Below are 23,517 nucleotides of genomic sequence, written 5' to 3' on the forward strand. Positions count from 1 at the left end.
ACTGTAGCGGTTGGGATACTGTCACAACCAAGTCATCAGCAAAAGCTCTCAGTCTATAATCATTCTGTTTTATTTTAATTCCCTTTATCAAAGAGGACTCTCGAATTTTAATTAGTAAAATCTCTAATGTTAAAACAAACAATAATGGTGATAGGGGGCAGCCCTGCCTTGTACCTTTTTCAATTCTAAAAGTCTCTGTTAGTCCCCCATTAACTATAATTTGTGCAGTTTGTTGTTGATATATAGCTTTAATAGCATGTAGAAAACCTTCTCCAAAATTCATCTCTTCAACAACAGCTTCTTACAGGGGACTTGCGTACGTAAGTACTTGGTGGACAGGTAGACCAAATCCCCCACCTTTGGAGCTGCGAACGCTTTTCGTTTTTTGTCGGCCTGCTCCTTATACATTACCACAGCCCGTTCCAGCGCCTTTTTCGCCGCACCCCAGGCCTCCTCTATCTGCCTCATCCAGTCTTGAGGCTGACAGGGGGCCCCGTCCCTCGGGTTGCACTCGGGGATTGGGACGAAGTCGTTGCCAGTCACCACTTTGAAGGGGGATAATCCCGTACTACTATGGACAGCATTATTATATGCCACTTCTGCAAATGCCAGAAGGTCCACCCAGTTGGATGTTGGTAAGACACATAGCATCTCAAGTAACGCTCAACGGCGGCGTTGGCCCGTTCTGCCGCGCCGTTGGTGCTAGGGTGGTACGCCGTGCTGAGCCCCTGTGTTGATCTGATGAATCTAATGAACTCCCTCCAAAAACGCGCCGTGAACTGCACGCCTCGGTCCGAAATGATGCGGCGCGGCACCCCATGTAGACGGTAAATGTGTGTCACGAAGAGCCAAGCCAACCGACGGGCCGAGGGCAATCCTTTACAGGGAACGAAGTGGGCCTGCTTGGAAAACAAGTCCACTACTGTCCAAATGACGTTGTGGCCCTTGCTCTCGGGTAGCTCGACAATAAAGTCCATAGCGATGTCTTGCCACGGACGGGTAGGGTCAGCTACTCTCTGGAGGAGGCCCAAAGGTTTTCCCACCATGGGTTTGGTAGTAGCACAAACGTGGCACCTTCGCACGTATTCCTCCACGGTCTTCTTCATGTGCGGCCACCAAAATTGTCGGCGTGCCAGGTGAAGGGTTTTCAGGAACCCGTAATGCCCGGCTTGTTTGGTGTCATGGCACGATACAAAACCCGTTTCCGCAAAGAGGCAGGTACGTAAATCCGAGTCCCGTGCCAGGCCAAGCCATCCCACATTATCACAAGCCCCGGGTGGGTCTGCAGCCAGTCGTCCCCCTGGAGGGCTTTCCGAAGGTCCTCACAGAGCTCATCCTGCGTCGCCAGGACAACGTCCCCCTCCCGAGCTGTGCCCTCAGTTGGAACAAGTGCCTGAACGACATCCTCCCTTTTGCTTTCAAATTGTGGCATACACGATAGCGCGTCTGCCAGGAAGTTTTTTCCCCCCGGAACGTACTTCAGCACAAAGCGGAAACGCCGGAAGTATAGTGCCCACCGGACATGCTTGGGCGAGAGCCGTCGGGGTGCCTGTAGGGCCACCAGGTTTTTATGGTCTGTCCACACCTCAAACAGGTGGACAGCCCCCTCCAGGTGATGTCGCCACAGTTCCAGGGCCCAGCGTACTGCGAAAGCCTCCTTCTCCCATATCGCCCAGGCGCGTTCTGCGGGAGACAATTTTTTGGACGCATAGGCACATGGCTGGAGCACCCCGTCCTTATTTAGTTGGAGGAGGACGGCCCCGAGAGCGACATCGCTCGCATCTGCCTGGACCACGTAGGGCAGATCGGGGTTTGGATGCAGTAAAACCGGTTCTTTAGCAAAAAGAGCCTTGAGTGTTTCAAAGGCCCGTTGGCACGCTAAGGACCATGCCAATCGAAGTCCGGGTCGTGGCTGTACCGTCAGCTGTCATGTACGAAGGAGGTCCGTGAGTGCCGGTAGAAGTTCGCAAAACCTAAAAAGCTTTGCAGCTGACGCCGCGTCCGCGGGGCCTGCCATTGTTGGATGGCCTCCACCTTCTTCGGATCCATTTCCACCCCCCTGCGGAGATCCTATACCCCAAATAATCGAGCTGTGTTCTTTGGAACTCACATTTGGACAGCTTGACGAAGAGCCTAACCAAGGCAACATGCTCCTCCAACGTTTCCGTGTAAATTAAAATGTCGTCCAGGTAGACCAGGACCCCGCGGTACAAAAATTCATGCAGGACTTGATTGATCAGCTGCATGAATACAGCAGGGGCTCCCTGTAACCCGAACGGCATCACCCAAAACTGAAAGCTCCCCAGGGGACAGTTGAACGCCGTTTTCCACTCGTCCCCGGCCTTAATCCTGATCCGGTTGTAGGACTCTCGGAGGTCCAGTTTGGTGAAGATACGTCCTTTAGCCAGATGGGCCAACAGATCTTTCATCAACGGGAGTGGGTAAAGGTGCTCGACACACACTGCGTTCACTCCGCGATAATCCACACACAGCCTAAGCCCACCGTCCTTCTTCTTGTGGAATAAGACGGGCCGCGCTGGCTGTATGAACCCCCTCTCCAGGTTCTTATCAATATACCGCCGGAGTTCCTGCATTTCTTTTGGTGACATGGCATACATCCGTGGTTTTGGAAGTCTGGCACCGGGTTCCAATTCGATGGCGCAATCCGTGGAGCGGTGGGGTGGCAGCGTGTCGCACTCTCATTCATCGAACACATCCAGCAGGTTGGAGTAGTCCCGAGGCACCTGAGCTTCCTGCACTAACCCGCCCCCACAGGCCTTCTCTCGTTCCCCCGTATGAGCTGGACCCAGGAATGTATGTTCCAGAGGGGGCTGTGGCCCCAACCCCAGTCGGAGATGGTGGTAACCCCCCTCCCACCAGATCGTGGGGCCCCACCAGTCCAACCACGTGAGCCATAGAATGATCGCCTCTGTCATGGAAGGCACTACTATAAACCGCAGAGTCTCCCAATGGTCGCCCATCTCCAACCGGACAGGCTCAGTGACATGAGTGATGGGCGCCCCCCCCAAGAGAGACCCATCCACCTGTTGGAAGCGTAGGGGAGTGGCCAGCCACCTTATCATGACCCCCAACCCAGCCACCACTGCCTGGCTCATAAGGCACCGAGTGCTGCCCGAATCGACTAGGGCCTTGTATGCTCTCTTTTGTCCCGTACGGGGACTGACTAGTACCACAGGGAACACAAAGGGACACACCGGAGCACTCACCATTGGGTCCTCGTCCAGTTCTTGTTCTTCCGGACTCTCGTACTGCGTGGGCTGTGTGGCTGCTGGCGTCTCCACTCGTACGGGGGTTGTTGGTCTGGAGATGTCTCCGCCTAGTTGGTGAGCAGCCCGTGTCCGCTCCGCGGACCTCCGTGATCCAGCCCCCTGTGCTGAGGAGACAGAAGGGGCTGCCCGGGCAGGAGGCAGTGGGCAGTCGGCCGCCCGATGTCCCAGTTGATCACACCTAAAACACCACAGGACAGCCCGTGCTGGCTGGGAGGGAGGACGCGCAGACGGCTCCACGGGCCGCTCGTCTGCCTTTGCCTTCTCAGTAGACCGCTGACTACCAGGAAAAGGTTCGGGCCATCCCCGGACGTCCTGCAACCCCATGTCCAGCTCCACAGCCACACGGTACCACTCCTGCAGCCGTGCCGGGACGCCTCGTACCACACAAGCCCGACGGAGGGCCCCGTCCAAACCGGCCCTGAAATGGTGAACGAGGAGGCGCTCTGGCCATGAGCGCAATTTCCCGGCCACCTTACGGAACTCCCGCACATACTCTACCACTGGTCTGCCTCGCTGTCGTAGAGGTAGGATGTCAGCCTCGGCCCGCTGCACCCGGGAGATATCTTCGAAACGGGCCCGTAACGCTTCCAGGAATAGGCCAACGTCCCCGAGTTCGCGAGCGTGGTCACTGTATAAATCAGCCGCCCAGGCCGCTGCCTCTCCTTGCAGGCAAGCCGTCACCGCCACCACCATAGCCCACTGAGACACGTAAGTCTGGGCATACTGGTCCATGTGGCCTATCACCTGGCCTAGGAACATTGCCAGGCGGTCGGGGTGGCCGTCATATGAAATTGATAAAGGCGGTGGACCCCACACCACACCGGGGCCCCAAGAGCCCACCTGCGTCCCCACAGCCGGAGGGGCTCCAACTGGCCGTGTTGTCGGCTGGCCGGGTCTATCGTCTGTTCCCGACCACATCCCCGCAGCACCTCGGCCAAGGCCTGCAGGAGCTGAGCCCTCACGGGGCACGCCGAGTCCGGGCGGGCTCTAGAATGATGGCCCGACCAAAAGGGAACGGGACGGCCCAGCCCGACCTGCTGGAGCCCCAGCAGGGGACCATTGGCCTGGATCCTGGCCACCAGCCACCCCGAACCTGGTTCGCAGAATGTCCATTGTCCGACTGCCTGGGGTGGTGGAATAGCTCCACTCTTCACCATTGTCCTCCATTAGGCACCGCTCCCTCCAAACTGACGAGGGGCCCCTCAGCCAGGATTTATGGCCCCCTTCAAACCCCCTGTGACCCAGTGCAGAGCCCAGCCACCATTTTCCGACGTGACCATGGCTTCCTGCCTCCCTCGGCTCCACTGCACAGTCCACAGGCAACGAAGGTCGCTGTTTAGGCCAAACCGTTGGAAGCGCAACCTCTCCCACGTCCACCGTCCCGGAGGATGCTGCAACAGCCCTGGCCTCCTCCTCCATAACGACCGCTGGAGCGGCCCCTTGCGTACCCTCCGCCATAACAACTCACCCGCTTGTTGCACGGAAGGCAAAGTGATAAGGTGCAACGCTGGCTTTCTCTCAGGCCTCGTCCGGAGAGCAGGAAACAAAGCAACCGAGACGAGTGCCGAGTTCTCAGGAAAAGTTTATTGACGATAGGCAAACAAAATCCAAAGGAAACAGAGCCAGCGTTGGCTGCTACCCGCAACCAATGCTGTTAAATACACGTTGCATGTACACGCCCACGACCCATGCGACAGCACCCACGTCCGCCCATCCCATATTTAATGAACGTCCCTCCCAGAAACCTCCTTTTGTGTCCCGTCCCGGCACCTGGCACCCTCCACCCCCCAGGTGAGTTGCCTCGCATAACTCTACCCCACCACCATCAGAATCCACCCCCGCACCCCTCCCCTGGCCCGGCACCTCCCGGCCCAGCTCCTCGGGCGGCGCCCCGCACTGCCACGGATCCCTACTTTGCGGCGGCGCCGGATCTTCAGCCGTGCTGGCCCGGGCACAGGCCGTGACTCCCTGTCCCGCACCCAGACGCATGCGGGGTCCAGGCCAATGTATCGGGCCCATCGGTGCCCCGGCAGCCAGTCCCACGGCTGGCTCAGGCCCAGGGTTCCACGAGTCTGCCGATGCTGGAAGGAGGCGGCCAGGCTGTTGTGCACGTGCGCGTGCTGCCGAGGCTCTAGACGACCTGGCGTGCGCACGCGCGCAGCTCCCAGCTGCATCCCGTCGTCGCCGCTGCTGCCGTTCCGGTGCAGGAGCGGCCCGTCTCCGGCCGAGGACGTTGGAGCGAAGTGCGGAACGGGTTGAGGCGTGGGCGCGGGGACGTGCTGCCGGTGAGTGTCGAGCTTGCGGTGTCGCTGAGTGTCGAGCCTGCGGGGCGTGACACATACTTGTGTTCTGTACCAGCCTACTACCGGCCCTGCAGATAAGGCAGGGAAAACCCCTTTACAAGAAGGCAAGAGGCTGGAACTAAGCCTGCCAAATTTATGGACACAAAAGCAAACAGAGCAAAAACAAGACACGAGCCATGAAACAGGAGCTATTCAAATGGTTGCCTTCAGCAAACCAGCCCTCCCACGCATTCCCCTTTTAAACAGTTCAGGGCGTGGCTTCTCTCTGCCTCCTTCCGAGGTGCCCCATTGCCTTCCTCTGTTTACTCCTAATTGACTGCCTCCTGCGTCGGGCGTCCTTGAACAGGGCCAGCTGTGGGTCATCTTCATCCACGCTGTCAGGCTCACACAGCTAGGTCTGCGTCGTAACCAGGTGGGAGGGGCCTGGCTGAGGGCTCTCATCAGCAAGCTCTCCAACACCCTCAACAACCTCTCCAATACCCCCTCCTCCTCCTCTGAATCATCCGACCCAACTGCCAAACCCACAGGCTGACCCTGAATCACAATACTATCTCGCACCGCAGGGCCCTTTCCCCGGGTTTGCCGATCCGGATGCGGTTGGGATGGAAATTGTTCATGAAAAGCGGTCACCAATGCAGGGGCATGAACGGCGGTCGCGTCTTCCCAGGTGAACTCCTCTGGTCCGTAGCCTTTCCATTCAATCAGGTACTGGAAACGACCTTTCAGCCAATGGGAGTCCCTGATACTGGCGACCTCGTACTCGGGGGTGCTGTCTCCATCACGAGGTCCTGATGGGGGAGATTCCTCTCGGTGGAGTGGACAGGCCGGTTGCTCGGGGACCAGCAGAGACCGATGAAAAACTGGGTGCACGCGCAGGGAACGTGGCAGAGTTAAGCGATAGGCAACCGGATTGATGACAGCCTCGACTGGGAACGGTCCTAAATATCGGTGATCTAACTTTCTCACCGGCCGTGTTGACGGTAGGTTCCTGGTGGACAACCAGACTCGATCTCCCACCGATAGTGGAGGCGTATCCCGCCTTGACCGGTCAGCAAACCTTTTGTAATCGGCCTTGGCCTTCTCTAACTGACGTCGCACCAATCGATGGATCGCCTGTAACTCTGCCATGAAGTCGTTTGCTGCCGGCTCCGGTGAGTCCACAGGAGAAAGGGGGAAAAACCGGGGGTGATATCCCACATTGGCCAAGAACGGTGTCATCTGTGTGGAGGTGTGCTGCGAATTGTTAAATGCAAACTCAGCTATGGCCAGATAGTCCACCCAATTGTTTTGCTGCAGATTGACGTAGCAGCGCAGATATTGTTCCAGGATACCGATGACCTTCTCGGTTCCCCCGTCAGTTTGAGGATGATGTGCGGACGAGAGGCAAATCTTGATATCCAACGCATGCGTCAACTCCTGCCAGAAGCAGGCTGTAAACTGGGCCCCCCTATCAGAGACGACTCTATCAGGGAGGCCGTGCAGCCGAAACGCCTGCGGAATGAACATACGACTAGTGGCGCGGGCTGACGGTAAGCCGCGACAGGGGATGAAGTGCGCCATCTTGGTCAGCATGTCCACCACCACATACACTGTCGTAAAACCAGAGGATGGGGGTAAATCCGTCAAGAAGTCCATGGACACAGCCCCCAGGGTCTTTTGGGTGTCGGCAAGGGCTGCAGTAATCCAGGCGGGGCCCCTGTCGCTGACTTGGCCTGCCTGCATGGGATGCAGGAGGTGACATAGGACTGGATGTCATGTCGGACCCGGGGCCACCAGAAGGTACGGGAGACCAGGTTCAGGGTCTTGAACAGGCCAAAATGCCCCACCGCCGGGTTATCGTGACACTGGCTGAGGATGAGTCCCCTGAGTGGCCCTCCCGGAACGTAGAGCCGTTCACGATAATACAAGAGTCCATCCGTGACCGTCCAAGGAGAATCTGGCCCCACCTCCTCCTTCCGCTGAGCCACCCACACCTCCTGCTGCTGTGCCTCCCGGATCCGAGCCCGTATATAAACCGTCTCCCGCACCGCAGCAAAAGACTCGACGGGGATCACTGTCCTGGGCAGAATCTTATTCGGGCTTCCTGGACAGAGCATCCGCTCTTTGATTGTGCCCGCTAGGTATGTACCGAACTCGGAAGTCGAACCTCGCAAAGAAAAGAGACCACCGGATCTGGCATTGGTTCAAATTCCGAGCGGTCTGCAGGCTTTCCAAATTCTTATGGTCCGTCCGGACCTCGATTTGATGCCACGCTCCCTCCAGAGGATGCCTCCAAGCCTCGAATGCCGCTTTGATGGCCAGCAGCTCCTTCTCCCAGATTGTATAATTGCGCTCCGAAAGGTTCAGTTTTCGTGAATGGTATGCGCAAGGGAAGAGGGTACCGCTGGGCGTTGTTGACTGGAGTAACAGCGCCCCAATGGCAATGTCGGAGGCGTCCGCCTCCACGACAAACGGCCGTTGCGGGTCAGGATGCTTCAAGATGGGCTCCTTCATGAAGGCTTCCTTCAAAGTCTGGTAAGCCTGTTGTTCTGGAGCGTTCCACTGAAACCGAGTCTTCTTCTGCAGGATCCGGGTGAGGGGGGCTGTCAAAGCAGCAAACCCAGGGATGAAAGCTCGGTAATAGTTGGCGAACCCAAGAAGTCGCTGAACATCCTTCACGCGACGCGGGGGTTGCCAACTCTGCAAAGACTCAACCTTACTCGGCTCCATGGTGATGCCCTCAGGAGAAATGCGGTGACCCAGGAAATCGATGGTCACCCGGTAGAACTGGCACTTCTCCAACTTGGCAAACAGCCGATGTTCTCGGAGTCGCTGCAGGACCTGATGGAGATGCTGATGGTGCACCTCACGCGACGGGGAGTAGATCAGTTTAGTTTAGTTTAGTTTATTAATATTTCTATACCGCCCTTCTCCCGAAGGACTCATGGCGGTGAACAGGGCAAGAATAAAATGCAAAATTACAAATATTAAAAAAAGATTAAATAGTTGCCCACTCAAAAACAATCGATACAATAAAATTAAAAACCCCCAATAATACAGCAATAAAAAACCCCACCAATCCCCCATCAGGCCAGGCCGGCTTGTTCGAATAAAAATGTTTTTAGATCGTGGCGAAAGGAGCGAAGATCGGGCGCCATCCGGAGCTCTACCGGTAACTGATTCCATAGTTCCGGGGCGCCAACAGAGAAGGATCTCCCCCTGGGGGCCACCAATCGACATTCTCTGATCGGTGGCACCCTGAGGAGTCCCTCTCTGTGGGAACGCACAGGGCGCAGGGAGGTTGATGCCGGCAGCAGGTGTTCCCTGAGGTACTCCGGACCCCTGCCATGTAGGGCTTTAAACACCATTACTAGTACCTTGATGTACTAGTACCTTGATGTCGTCCAAGTAGATCACGACAAACTGATCCAACAAATCCCGGAAAATGTCGTTCAAGAAATGCTGAAACACGGTGTGGGCGTTGGTCAGGCCAAACGGCATCACCGTGTACTCAAAATGTCCATAACGAGTACCAAACGCCGTCTTCCACTCATCACCCGGCCGAACCCTGACGAGGTTGTAAGCTCCACGCAGGTCCAGTTTCGTGAAGATCTTAGCCTCCTGGAGTCGATCCAAGAGTTCGGGGATGAGTGGCAGCGGGTAACGATTGCGCACCGTGATGGCGTTGAGTTTCCTATAATCGCAGCAAAGCCGCAATTCGCCTGACTTCTTTTTGACGAAGAGCACGGGTGCAGACACTGGCGAGGACGAGGGCCGGATGAAACTGCGAGCCAAATTCTTCTCCAGAAAGTCCCGCAATGCAGCCAACTCGGGGTCCGACATGGAGTACAAACGCCCCACTGGGAGAGGCGCATCAGGGACTAAATCAATGGGGCAGTCATAGGGCCTGTGCGGGGGTAATTGATCCGGCTCTGTCTCGCTGAACACATCAGCAAAGTCGGACAGTTCGGGAGGCAAGGAAACCCCTGGGGAACCCTCCACCTGGCCGGCACAGATATGGCGGGAGTGGTCCACGCACTGCAAGCTTGGGAAGGTGACCAAGTTCTGTGACCAATAGATCTGTGGGTCATGCGCCCGGAGCCACGCCAGTCCCAAGACCACGGGGAAGTGCAGATCTGAGGTGATATAGAACTGGATGGCCTCCACATGGGAACTGATGGCCATACATAATGGTTGCGTGGCGGCCGTAATTGGCCCAGACAGGAGCACTCGACCATCGATAGTCTCCACTAACATGGGCGGATCCACCGGGCACTGGGGAACAGCCCATTTGGCCACAAATGCTGAGTCCATAAAATTTGTGGTGGCCCCAGAGTCAATTAAGGCATGGACTGGAATCCCCTCTGGCTTGCCAGGAAGGATCAGACGTGCCTCCAATATCAGATGCCGTGGAGGTCCACAGGCAGCATCGGAAAGACATCGCTCAGTGTTGTTGTGGGATGCCCGATCTATCACACCATCTAGATCGGGCTCGGGGTGTTTCCCGACAGAAAAGTAGGGGGCTTTCTCGGGGCAGACTCGGCCACTGATGCCCGCTGTCGCTTCTTTGGGCAAAAATCAGCCAAATGCCCAGGGTCCCCACAGTAAAAACACAACCCCCCCCCCCCCCCGATCGTCGTCTGTTCATTTCAGTCACCGATAGACGAGACCTGGCGGCACCCAGCTCCATTGGCTCCTCCCTTTGAACTGGGGGCTCATGCACAACAGGAGCTGCAGGGGTCTGTGGGGTGGCACGGCGACTCCTTCGCTGCTGCAACCGAGCATCGATCCGCAGGCAGAGATGGATCAGCCCATTCAGGTCTGAGGGAATATCCACACGGGCCAGCTCATCCAACATCTCCTCCGACAATCCATCCTGGAAGGCATCCACAAGGGCAGCCTCATTCCAGGCGGAATCCTGGCTAAGCAGCCGAAAATCGCTGATATAGCCCTGTAGGGGGCGTTGACCCTGCCTCAGAGCTTTCAGGCGTCGAGTAGCAGTCTGCGTCTTTATAGGGTCCTCATACCTCAGACGCATATGATCACAAAACCCCACAAAGTTGTCCAACAATGGACTAGGTTGAGCCAGCAGAGGCGTGCCCCAACGAGCTGCATCACCGGAAAGAAGGCTTAACACAAACCCCACCTTATCCCGGTCAGTGGGGAAATCAGCTGCTCTCACGCTGATAAAGAGCTGGCATTGTCCCAGGAAAGCAGGAAACAGTTCTGGATTGCCAGTAAATTTATCCGGCATCACAACTTGGCATTTTCTCCTGGGTGGGGTTGATGGTGGGGGTGCAGCATGGACCTGAGCTTGCAATTGAGCCACCTGAGCTGCCAACAAAGTGAGTTGCTGGGCGAGCTGGGCATTCTCAGCACGTAGCTGCTCCATAATAATAGTAAGGGGTGGGAGGCTGAAGGCAAACTGTTCTGTACCAGCCTACTACCGGCCCTGCAGATAAGGCAGGGACAACCCCTTTACAAGAAGGCAAGAGGCTGGAACTAAGCCTGCCAAATTTATGGACACAAAAGCAAACAGAGCAAAAACAAGACACGAACCATGAAACAGAAGAAGAGCCTATAAAGAAGATATTGGAATGCGCAGAGATGGACAGACTAACTATGAGACTAAAAGACAAAGGGACTTCCGGTAGCGCTGCCGTGCCGAATGGCGGCGTTCTGAAGCCGCCCGATCCTGGGAAGCGTCAAAACGCCCGGAGGCAGCGAAAATCAGCTGTTCCGCGGCGCCGGAGCTTCTCCCTCGGGAGAAGAGGGAGAGGCGAGCCTGCCTGGATAGAGGTAGAGCTCCCCTGCGATTCTCCCAAGTAGTTTGGGGGATAACAGGGTGAGCCCCCTCGGAGCCCAGGCTTTCTCCGCTCTCAGGACGTCTTCGCTCCAAAAGGAGTGAAACAAGACGCGACAACTACACCTGCTGCTTAGAGGGGACTGTGAGTATTTTGTTCCTTTGGAAAGCAGGCAGAGCAAAGCAGGAAGATCTGAATTTACAAATTGGATTTCAACTTTAACTCAGTTTCATTATCTTCTTCAAGTTTCAAGTTTGAAATGGAGTAAAAATGGCGCTGGAATGTTTCTCTCCTGTGTGAAGTGACTGTGTTTGAAAATTGTTATATTTTGCTACAAAGCAAGAGATACAATTTGCAACTGACTTTATCCAGTATCGGATTTTGTGTATTTGAAAGCCTGTTCCCTTTTCTTCTTATTGAAGGTTAAGAACTTTGGGAGAATTGTTAGTTGTTGTTGTTTTTTTCCTGAACTTTGATTCTGCTGGGTGAAAGAGGAAATCGAAACCTAAGAGATGGCTGCGAGACGTGGGGGAGGGCCCCCGCTTTCTAAGAATGTTATCTCCTCACCTATACCACAAGCTGCAGGGCAGACTTCGATGAAACCTACAGTACAACCACCTTCTCCCCCACCTCCTGCATTTACACTGGCTGCTACCCAGCAAGTTGTGATGCAGTCAACGTAAGTTTTGCAACAAGAAATAATCAAAACAACCAGATGAGGGAAGATATAGTGCTTGCACTCCAGGGCTTAGCTGCACATATAGAACGCCTGGATGTTCGTGTGGACTCAGTTATGGAGTATGTGGAGAATTTGGAAAATAAAATTATTGATGCTGAACAGAAGATTGATAGAGCAGAGGCCAAGATTGACAGAACAGAAGACGAGGTTACTATATCAGAATATAAGAACATGGAGTTTGCTTTGCATATCAGAGGCCTCAAAGAGAATCCTAAAGAAAATCTGGAATGGGAAATAGCACAAGCAGTGGCTCCTGTTTTGAAATGGGAACCTGAAGAACTACTTAAGGAAATGGATAAGATATTTAGGGTTAACTCCTGGATTGCCAGGCAAAAAAGTCTACCTAGAGATGTAGTGATTTATTTTTCCAGGAGATCAACCAGAAATTCTATTATCCAAGCTTTTTATCGGGGAAAATTTCAGATTGCAGGCCAAGATATTATGATTTTAAAGGAGATACCTTCAAAAATTCTTAGAAAGAGGAAAGACTTTGCCTTTTTGTCTGATGAGCTTAAGAAGCGACAAATCCAGTTCAGATGGGAAATACCTATTGGAATTGTGGTAAATTATGCAGGGACCAGATACAGATTGGATACAATCTTAAAAGCAAAAGATTTCTACACTAAGGTCCTGAAAACAGGTTTACCACCATCTCCCCGAATTAAAAGAACAGAAGCTAGACAAGAGGAGATGCAGAAGCCGGAGGCCATGGAGCAGAGTTTGGCATTAAAGGAAGATCCAAAAGAACAGAGGATGACAATAGCTGCACATAAGTGTATGGAAAAAGAGCAAAAACAAAAGCCTGTAACTGGTCCAGCTACGCAAGATGCGGCCGTTTTAGAGCCCATGGGAGGAGCACGTCCTAAGAGAGCAACAGCTGATCTTCAGGCCATGTTCCAAAGGCTCATGGTCACCAGAGATGGTGAAGTTCCTGACATGGAATGTTAATGAGTTAAATTCACCACAGAAAAGAAAGAAAGTATTTTTTTCTGAAACAACATAAAAATGACATTGTTTGCTTACAAGAGACACATATTGCATTAAAAGATCAAAAATATTTGATTAATTCCCGATTGGGAACACATTTTGCATCTTTTGCTCCGGACAAGAAGGCTGGAGTGGTTATTTACTTAAGAAAAGACTTTTCGGCAAGATTGATTGAATCGGATAAACAAGGGAGATATGTTAGTATTGAATTAATATTACAAGGAAAGAAAGTTCTTCTTATTGGATTATATGCTCCAAATCAACAACAGCAAAAAAATTTAAAATTTTTACATCAGAGACTAATTGAACTGGATTACAAATCTGTTATTATGATGGGGGACTGGAATGGGGTTTTGGTGCCATCTGAAGACAAGAAGGGATCTTCTAAAAACTTTTCTAATTCAAAATTGCCTAAAGCTTTTTTTGATTTGAAGGAAGATCTGGAATTAAGAGATGTATGGCGGGAAAGGAATATGAGAGACAGAGATTTTACTTTTTTTTCGGATAGACATAAATCTTTTTCCAGGATTGACTTCATTCTGATTACTACTGATCTTTCCTCTTCGGTTAAGAACGTTAAGATTTTTCCTAGGACAATGTCTGACCATAGTCCTGTTTGGTTGGAGTTCTTTGCTGAAGACACTAGTAGGAGATCCTGGAGGCTGAATGAGAATTTATTTACAAATGACTTGTTCTTGCAGAAATGTAGAGAACATATGAAAGAATTTTTTGTCACGAATATGCATAAAGGTACCTCGATGGAAATGGTTTGGGATGCTAGTAAAGCCTATATGAGAGGGGTTTTGATTTATATGAATAATGCTTATAGGCGTAAGCAAGTGCAAAAACGTTTAGATATTGAGGAAGAGATTAAAACTAAGGAGAAAAAGTTCATTTTGAATCCATTGGATAATAATTTAAAGATCTCAATACATTTATTGAAAGAACAATTTAATATGCTATTGGCTGATCAAGTAGCAACTAATTTGCGTTATGCCAAACACAATACTTTTTTTTTATTGAAAAGTTTTTCAATACATTTTATCTTTAACAATCCCTCCCCCCCCACCCCCCACCCAACCCTTCCTAACCCTCCCTAACCCTCCCCCATCCCCTTCCCCCCTCCCCCATCCCCGACTTCCCAGAGCTAAATACAAGGTATAAAAGTAAAAACAATCATAAACAACCATATGCTAACAACAATAAGCTATTAAGTCTATCGCACTCTAGCTCATATAAAATGACTACAAGCAATACTAATATCACATCAAAACTTATACAAATGCTAAATGAAACTTTTTGGTCCCATATTTGTTCTGGATGTAATCAATCCACTTTTTCCACTCCATAATATAACGTTGTTGCGAATGGTCTTTCAAATAAGCCGATATCTTTGCCATTTCCGCCAGGTCAGAAACTTTTAAAGTCCATTCTTCTATAGTCGGCAGTTCCTCCTTCTTCCAATATTGACCTACTAAAAGTCTTGCTGCCGTAATTAAGTTCAACATCAACTTAGTGTCCACAACAGTAGTATCCGTAATTATGCCCAATAAAAACAATTGCGGACAAAACTTTATCCTTTGCTTAAATATCTTCTGCATATTCCACCAGATTTTAATCCAAAAAGCTTTAACCTTTTTACAGGTCCACCATATATGAAAGTACGTTGCGTCTTCGCCACCACACCTCCAACATTTAGGTTGATAGTTCGGATACATACTTGCGAGCTTTTTAGGATCTAAATGCCACCTATAAAACATTTTATAAAAGTTCTCTCTTAAATTTTGGGCTTGCGTAAATTTTACGTTCCTCACCCAGATCTTTTCCCAAGTATCCATTGTGATAACTTCTTGAATATTCTGAGCCCACTTTATCATACAATCTTTAACAAGTTCTGTTTCTGAGTCAATTTCTATCAATGCAAGATATATCCGTTTGATATGTGCTGGACCCTGATTTCTAATTTGCTTTACCAGATTTTCATCAGTCATTGAAAAACCAATTTTCTGATCTTCTTTCCACCTGGCCCGTAATTGACCATATTGAAACCAGGTTTGAACAATCTTCTCTTCTCGTAGAAAATTATACGGCTTCAAACACCAGACGTTCCTCTCCAAACTTAGGATTTCCTTGTATGTAGTCACATCATGTTTGAACCCAACATTTATATTTTCTATTGCGTGTTTCGGTATTGCCCATAAAGGTATCTTGTAATTTAACTTATGTCTATACTTTTTTCAAACTCTCAACAAAGCATGTCTAAAAATATGCACCTTAAACACATTATCTACCTTCTTATCATACAATAAATATGCATGCCAGCCAAATAACAAGTCGTGGCCTTCAAGATTTAATAATCTCCCTTGTGTTAAATTAATCAATCACTTATCGCTGACAAAGCAGCAGCTTCATAGTATAATTTAAAGTTGGGCATTTTGAGACCACCTCTTTCACGCGTGTCCTGCATAATCTTAAATTTAACTCGTGGCCTTTTCCCTGCCCATACAAATTTATTGATACCTTTCTGCCATTCCTCCAAATTTGAATCCTTTTTAAGAATAGGTATCATTTGAAATAAGAATAAAAATTTAGGCAAAACATTCATTTTCACTGCTGCAATTCTTCCCAATAGAGACAATTGTAATTTTTTCCAACTTTCCAATTCTTTTTGAATTTTTCCCCATAATTTTTCATAATTATTTTTATATAACTTTGCATTTGAGGGTGACAAATACACCCCAAAATATTTAACCCTTTTAACAATCTCAAATCCAGTTAACCCTTCTAGAAGGGCCTTTTGCAATACTGTCATATTTTTAGCCAATATTTTAGTTTTTTGTATATTAACCTTGAATCCAGAAACCTTCCCATATTGCATTATTATCTCCATCAGGTCCACAACAGAATTTTTTGGCTGAGTCACCGTAACAACCAGATCGTCTGCAAACGCCCTCAATCTATAATCCTGATCTCTAATTTGAATTCCCTTAATTTTTTCCGAATTCCGTATTTTAATCAATAATATCTCCAATGTTAAAACAAATAATAAAGGTGATAACGGACACCCTTGTCTTGTGCCCTTTTCAATATTACATACTTCAGTCAAACTATTATTTACTATTATTCGGGCTGTTTGTTTTTGATATAATGCCCTAATTGGTTGTAAGAATTTATCCCCAAAATTCATTTTATCTAATACTTTCATCAAAAATTGCCAATCCAGTTGATCAAAGGCTTTTTCGGCGTCTAGAAAGATCAGCGCCACAGGGATCTGGTTGTTCCTTTCCAAAAATTCCAACAAGTCTACTATATGCCCAAACACAATACTTTTTGTAACGCCAATAAGCCTGGTAGATGGTTGGCTTATCAATTAAGGAAGAAACAGAAATTATGTACTATAGACAAAATAGAATATAAAGGAAAAGAAGTCTACGAACAAAATTTGATTAAGAGGAGTTTTCTAGATTTCTACTCGAAATTATATTCTAAAGAGAATATACAAGCTTTAGATATAGACAAGTATTTACAGGGAGCTCATTTTCCAAGACTTTCACAAGAACAATAACTTGAGATGAATTGCCCAATTACATCAGAAGAAATTTCTTTAGCTATTAAACAGTTGAAATTAGGCAAAGCTCCGGGAACAGATGGATTAACAGCAATTTATTATAAAAAGTTGTTGCCTGAAATGATTGAACCCTTAAAGATTTTGTTTAATGAAATTCAGACTGGAGGCGCAGTTCCTCCATCATGGAGGACAGATTTTGTATCATTGATCCCAAAGGAGGATCAAGATCTTACTCAACCTAAAAATTATAGACCTATATCGCTTTTAAATATAGATTATAAGATTTTTGCTAAAGTATTGGCTAATAGATTAATGCAAGTTTTGAAACAAATGATTCATAGTGATCAATCGGGATTTATATCTGGGAGGTATATGAAATATAATGTAAGACAAATTGTTAACTTGCTTGAATATTTGGATAAGAACAACCAAGTCTCCGCAGCATTGATATTTTTGGATGCAGAGAAAGCCTTTGACCAATTGAATTGGCAATTTTTATTAAGAGTTGTTGAGGAGATGAATTTTGGAGAAGGTTTTCTACATGCTATTAAAGCCATATATCAACAACAAACTGCACAAATTATAGTTAATGGGGGATTAACAGAGACTTTTAAAATTGAAAAAGGTACAAGACAGGGTTGCCCCCTATCACCATTATTGTTTGTTTTAACATTAGAGATTTTACTAATTAAAATTCGAGAGTCCTCTTTGATAAAGGGAATTAAAATAAAACAGAATGATTATAGACTGAGAGCTTTTGCTGATGACTTGGTTGTGACAGTATCCCAGCCGTTACAGTCGGTTATAGACTTGATGGAAATTATAACTCAGTATGGTAAGGTTACTGGGTTTAAGGTGAATAGTAATAAGACTAAGATATTATCCAAGAATTTATCTATGAGTGAAAGGGATATGTTATCTAAACTAACAGGTTTTGAAATAGTGAAGAAGGTTAAATATCTAGGAGTATATATTGCAGCCTCAAATGTAAAATTGTATAAGAATAATTATGAAACACTATGGTTGAAGGTACAAAGGGACTTAAATAATTGGAAAAAACTACAATTATCATTACTGGGAAGAATTGCAGTTGTTAAAATGAATGTTCTACCAAAGTTTCTCTTTCTGTTTCAGATGATACCTACATTGAAAAAGGATGCCAACCTTGATCAATGGCAGAAGGGTATTAACAAATTTATCTGGGCGGGGAAAAAACCAAGAGTTAAATTCAAGATTTTACAAGATGCCAGGGAAAGAGGGGGATTCAAGGCGCCAAATTTGAAATTGTACTATGATGCGGTTGCGTTGACCTGGGTTAGTGATTGGCTTAATTTAACTAACAAGAGAATGCTTCATCTTGAGGGATGGGATTTGGTATATGGATGGCATGCATACTTGCTTTATGATAAGAAGGTAGACAGGGCTTTTAAATCCCATATTCTTAGAAGTGCTTTATTGCGTGTCTGTTGTGACTCAGGGTCAGCCTGTGGGCCCGGCAGCCGGCTCGGATGTATCGGATGACTCAGATGAGGGGGAGGAGGAGGGTGTGGAAGACGAACCGGCTGATGATGGCTTGCAGGCTTGGCAGAGCTCTCAGCCGGGGCCCTCTTCTCAGCTGCGTGAGCCCGATAGTGCGGAGGATGATGACCCACAGCTGGCCCTGTTCAAGGACGCCCGACGCAGGAGGCAGTCGAGCAGGACTAAGCAGAAAAAGGCTGTGGGTCTCCTCGGGAGGAGGCACAGGGAGACCACGCCCTGAACTCTAAATAAAAGGAGTGTTTGGGGAGGGGCTGGTTGCTGAAAGCAACCCTTCCGCTTGAGGATTCAAGTTCTTGTGTTTCTTGTTCTGTTGTTTTGCTTGTGAATTAAACTTGGCAGACGCTTTGCAGCCTCAGACGCTCTCCAGTCTCTACTACTTGAACAGGGGTTTGCCTTATTACAAGGCCGGTAGTTGGCTGGTTCAGAACAGTGTCTGGAAAAAGTATTATTATAAGTTAAATTATAAAATACCGATTTGGGGAATTCCTGGACACATGATAGAGGGCGTATCTATGGGAGTGAGTATGGATATGGTTTCTTATAAGGAATTACTTAGATTGCAAGGGAATGATTGGCAACTTAAACCAGTAGAGGAGTTAAGACAAGAAAACATAAGTTACTCTTGGTTTTAATATACCCAATTGAAAGCTAGGTGGAAGTTAGATCAAAAGGTTGGCATCACAATTACAGATCAAAATTTAGTAAAGCAAATTAGAGATTCAAATTGTGCACATATAAAGAGGATATATAATGCTTTAATTGAATTGGATTCGGAAACGGAACTGGTTAAAGACTGCATGATAAAGTGGGCACAAAATATTCAGGAACCAATTTCGTTGGACACCTGGGAGATAATTTGGGTCAGAAATGTTAAATTTACCCAGGCTCAAAATTTAAGAGAAAATTTTTATAAAATGTTTTATAGATGGCATCTGGATCCCAAGAAGTTGTCCAACATGTATCCTAATTTACAGTCTAAATGTTGGAGGTGTGGTAGTTTAGAAGCTACTTATTTTCACATGTGGTGGACTTGTAGAAATATAAAAGCTTTTTGGATTAAAATTTGGTGGAACATTCAAAAGATTTTTAAGAGAAAGATAGTTTTCCCCGCAATTGTTTTTATTGGGTATTGTTGTAGATTGTGATGTTAAAGAAACTAACTTGATGTTGAATATGATAACGGCAGCACGGTTACTGGTGGGACAATATTGGAAGAAGGATAGTTTGCCCACTGTAGAAGAATGGGTGTTTAAAGTTTCGAATCTTGCAGAAATGTCTAAGATTTCTGCTTATTTGAAGGATCATTCACAGGAAAGATATATTTCAGTTTGGAGGAGATGGATAAATTATATTCAAAACAAATATGGGACTAAAAAGTTCCATTTAGCGTATGAGTAGATTTTAGTGGGATATTGTTATTGGTACGTTGTTTATAGTTATGTTAAAAGAGAGTTAAAGCGCATTATGAATTTGGTTAATTGTATATTATGCATAATTTTTATTTAGAATATGATTATTGTAACTATAATCCTGTATTTAGCTCTGGGAAGTGGGGGGGAAGTGGGGGGGAAGTGGGGGGGAAGTGGGGGGGTTTGGGGTGGGAGGGATTTGGGGATATATTGTAAAATTTTGTTTTTGTAAAACTCTTTAATAAAAAAAAGAGACTAAAAGACAAAGAAGAAACAGAATATTATGAAAGCTGGAATTTATTTTATAAATGGTTGGAAAAAAGAACCAAAGAGTGAGATTTGTATATGTATTAATGAATTATAAACTCAGTTCACACGTTGTTTGGAAAATTAACATATGTATGTAAAGAATAAAAATAAAATATATATTTTTTAAAAAGGAGAGGTTTCTTTGAGAGAAGCAGTGAGGAGAAAAAGAAGGGGAAGAGGAGAGGCATCTGTGAGAGAAGCACTAAAGAGATATTCAGGGAGAAGTGGAGATTTTTCTCTGAGAGAAGCACTGAGGAGAAAGAGAGAGGAAGGGAGAGGCTTCTGTGAGAGAAGCAGTGGGGGAAAGAGAAATGGAGAAGAGGAGAGGCTTCCCTGAGAGACGCATTGAGGAGAGAGGAAGAAGTAAAAAGGAGAGGCTTCTGTGACAGAAGAAAGTGAGGAGAATTTGAGGGAGAAGAAAGATAGCCTTCTGTGAGAGAAGCAGTGAGGAGAAATAGAAGGAGAAGAGAAGAGGCTTCTGTCAGAGAAGCAGTGACTAGAAAGAGAGGGAGAAATAGAAATACAGGAGAAAAAGAGAGGCTTACGTGAGAGAAGCAGGGAGGGGAAAAACAGGAGAAAAGGAGAAGCTTTTGTGAGAGAATCAGTGAAGAGAAAGAGAGATAGAGAAAAGGAGAGGTTTCTGTGAGAGAAGCTGTGAGGCGAAAGAGAAAGAGAAGAGGAGAGGCTTCTGTGAAATAAGTAGTGAGTAAAATGACAGAGGAAAAGAGGAGAGTCTTCTGTGAGAGAAGGAGTGAGGAGAAAGAGAAAGGGAGAATGGGAGAGGTTTCTTGTCAGAGAAGCAGTATGGAGAAAGAGAAAGGGAGAATGGGAGAGGTTTCTTGTGAGAGAAGCAGTGTGGAGAAATAGAGAGGAGAAGAGGAGAGGGTTCCCTGAGAGATGCATTGAGGAGAGAGAGAGATAAGTGGAGAGGAGAGGTTTCTGGAAGAGAAGCACTAAGGAAAAACTGAGGGAGAAGAAGTGAGGCTTCTGTGAGAGAAGCAGTGAGGAGAAGTAGAGGACAAAATGAGAGGCTTCTGTGAGAGAAGCAGTGAGGTGAATGAAGGAGGAAGAAGAGGAGAGGCTTATGTCAGAGAATCAGTGAGGAGAAGAGGAGAGATGTATTGAGGAGAGAGGGAGAAGTCGAGAGAAAAGGCTTCTGTGAGAGAAGAACTGAGGAAAAATTGAGTGAGAAGTGGAGAGGAGAGGCTTCTTTGAGAGAAGCACTGAGGAGATAGTGAGGGAGAAGAGGAGAGGCTTCTGTGAGAGAAGCAGTGAGGAGAAAGAGAGGAGAAAAGGAGAGGCTTCTGTGAGAGAAGTAGTAAGGATAACGATAGTGGGAAAAGAGGAGAGGCTTCTGTGAGAGACGCAGTGAGGAGAGAGGGAGAAGTGGAGAGGAAAGGCTTCTGTGAGAGAAGCACTGAGGAGATAATCAGGGAGAAGAGGACATGTTTCTGTGAGAGAGGCAGTGAGGAGAAAGAGAGAGGAAAGGAGAGGCTTCTGTGAGAGAAGCAGTGAGAGAAAGAGAAATGGAGAACAGGAGAGGCTTCCGTGAGAGAGGCATTTAGGAGAGAGGGAGAAGTAAAGAGGAGAGGCTTCTGTGACAGAAGAAAGTGAGTAGAAATGGAGGGAGAAGAAAGAGAACCTTCTGTGAGAGATCAGTGAGGAAAAAGAATGAGAGAAGAGGAGAGTCTTCTATTAGAGAATCAGTGAGGAGAAATAGAGGAGAAAAGGAGAGGCTTCTGTGAGAGAAGCAGTGAAGTCAAAGAGAGAGGAAAAAAGGAAATATTTCTGTAAGGGAACTAACGCCGAGAAATAGAGGAGAAAAAGAGAGGCTTCTGTGAGAGAAGTAGTGAGGAGAAGGAGAGAGGGAGAAGAGGAGAGGCTTCTGTCAGAGAAGCAGTCAGGAGAAAGAGAAGGAGAAGAGGAGAGACTTGTCAGAGAAGCAGTCAGTAAAAATTAAGGGAGAAGAAAGAGAGGCTTCTGTGAGAGAAGCAGTGAGGAGAAAGAGAGGGAGAAATAGAAATAGAGGAGAAAAAAAGAGGCTTATGTGAGAGAAGCAGGGAGCAAAAAATCAGGACAAAAGCAGAAGCTTTTGTGAGATAATCAGTGAAGAGAAAGAGAGATAGAGAAAAGAAGAGGTTTCTGTGAGAGAAGCTGTGAGGCAACAGAGAAAGAGAGGTGGAGGGGCTTCTGTGAAGTAAGTATTGAGTAGAATGACAGAGGAAAATAGGAGAGTCTTCTGTGAGAGAAGCAGTGAGGAGAAAGAGAAAGAGAGAATGGGAGAGGTTTATTCTGAGAGAAGCAGTGTGGAGAAAGAGAGAGGAGAAGAGGAGAGGGTTCCCTGAGAGATGCATTGAGGAGAGAGAGAGAAGTGGAGAGGAGAGGTTTCTGGAAGAGAAGCACTGAGGAAAAACTGAGGGAGAAGAGGAGATGTTTCTGTGAGAGAAGCAGTGGGGAAAATAGAAATGGAGAAGAGGTGAGGCTTCTGTGAGAGACGCAGTGAGGAGATAGGGAGAAGTGGAGAGGAGAGGCTTCTGTGAGAGAAGCACTGAGGAGATAATCAGGGAGAAGAGGACATTTTTCTGTGAGAGAGGCAGTAAGGAGAAAGAGAGCGGAAGGCAGAGGCTTCTGTGAGAGAATTAGTGGGGGAAAGAGGACAGGCTTCCCTGAGAGACGCATTGAGGAGAGAGGGAGAAGTAAAGAGGAGAGGCTTCTGTGACAGAAGAAAGTGAAGAGAATTTGAGGGAGAAGAAAGATAGCGTTCTGTGAAATAAGCAGTGAGGAGAAAGAAGGAGGAAGAAGACGATAGGCTTATCTCAGAGAATCAGTGAGCAGGAACAGAGAGGAGGAGGGGAGAGTTTTCTGTGAGAAAAGTAATGGGAGAAATAGAGGGGAAAAGATAGGCTTCTGTGAGACACGTAGTGAGGAGAAGGAGACCGGGAGTGTTCTGTGTACAACTGCACAGCCTCGTGATTGGCTAATCCAGCCGGCGGGAATTCTAGGACACCCGGTTGGGTGCCTGAGGCAAGGTGGGAGATTCCAGCCAGGTGGTTGGCTAGCGTCCGGCACTTGCCGGACATATAAGCAACACAGGGCCATGCGAGTTCAGTTCAACCACGTGCAGATAGAATAAACAGTCTAAACCCTGAACCGTCTCCGTGTTATCTGTCGCCCGACCGAACACAACAGTGGCGACGAAGGTGGGATCGCGGCAGAACAGCAGAGAAAAGGACGCGTGAGCAGGAAGCGTGCGGAGCGGGAAATTCAAATAGCCGTCAGCAGCACGAGTCTCCAGCCCAGCGGTACAGAATCGGAGACGGAAAGCAAGAATGGCTCAAGTCGGCGCAGTGAGAGAATTCGACCCCAAACACCCGGAAGACTGGGAGGAGTACGTCGGCCAAGTCAAGGGGTACATGTTAGTGAACGGCATATCCGAAGACCGGAAGAAGGCTGCCGTGCTACTGACGATCAGCGGCACACTGGTTTACCGGGTCGCCGTGGGTTTGTGCCAGCCGGCCGCAGTTGCCAGTGTGTCATACACCGAGCTCTTAGCGAAGCTCAAAGAGCACTTCACCCCCAAATGATCCAAA

The sequence above is a fragment of the Vipera berus genome (genome assembly GCF_964194415.1).
Source record: "Vipera berus genome assembly, chromosome: W".
Lineage (NCBI taxonomy): Eukaryota > Metazoa > Chordata > Lepidosauria > Squamata > Viperidae > Vipera > Vipera berus.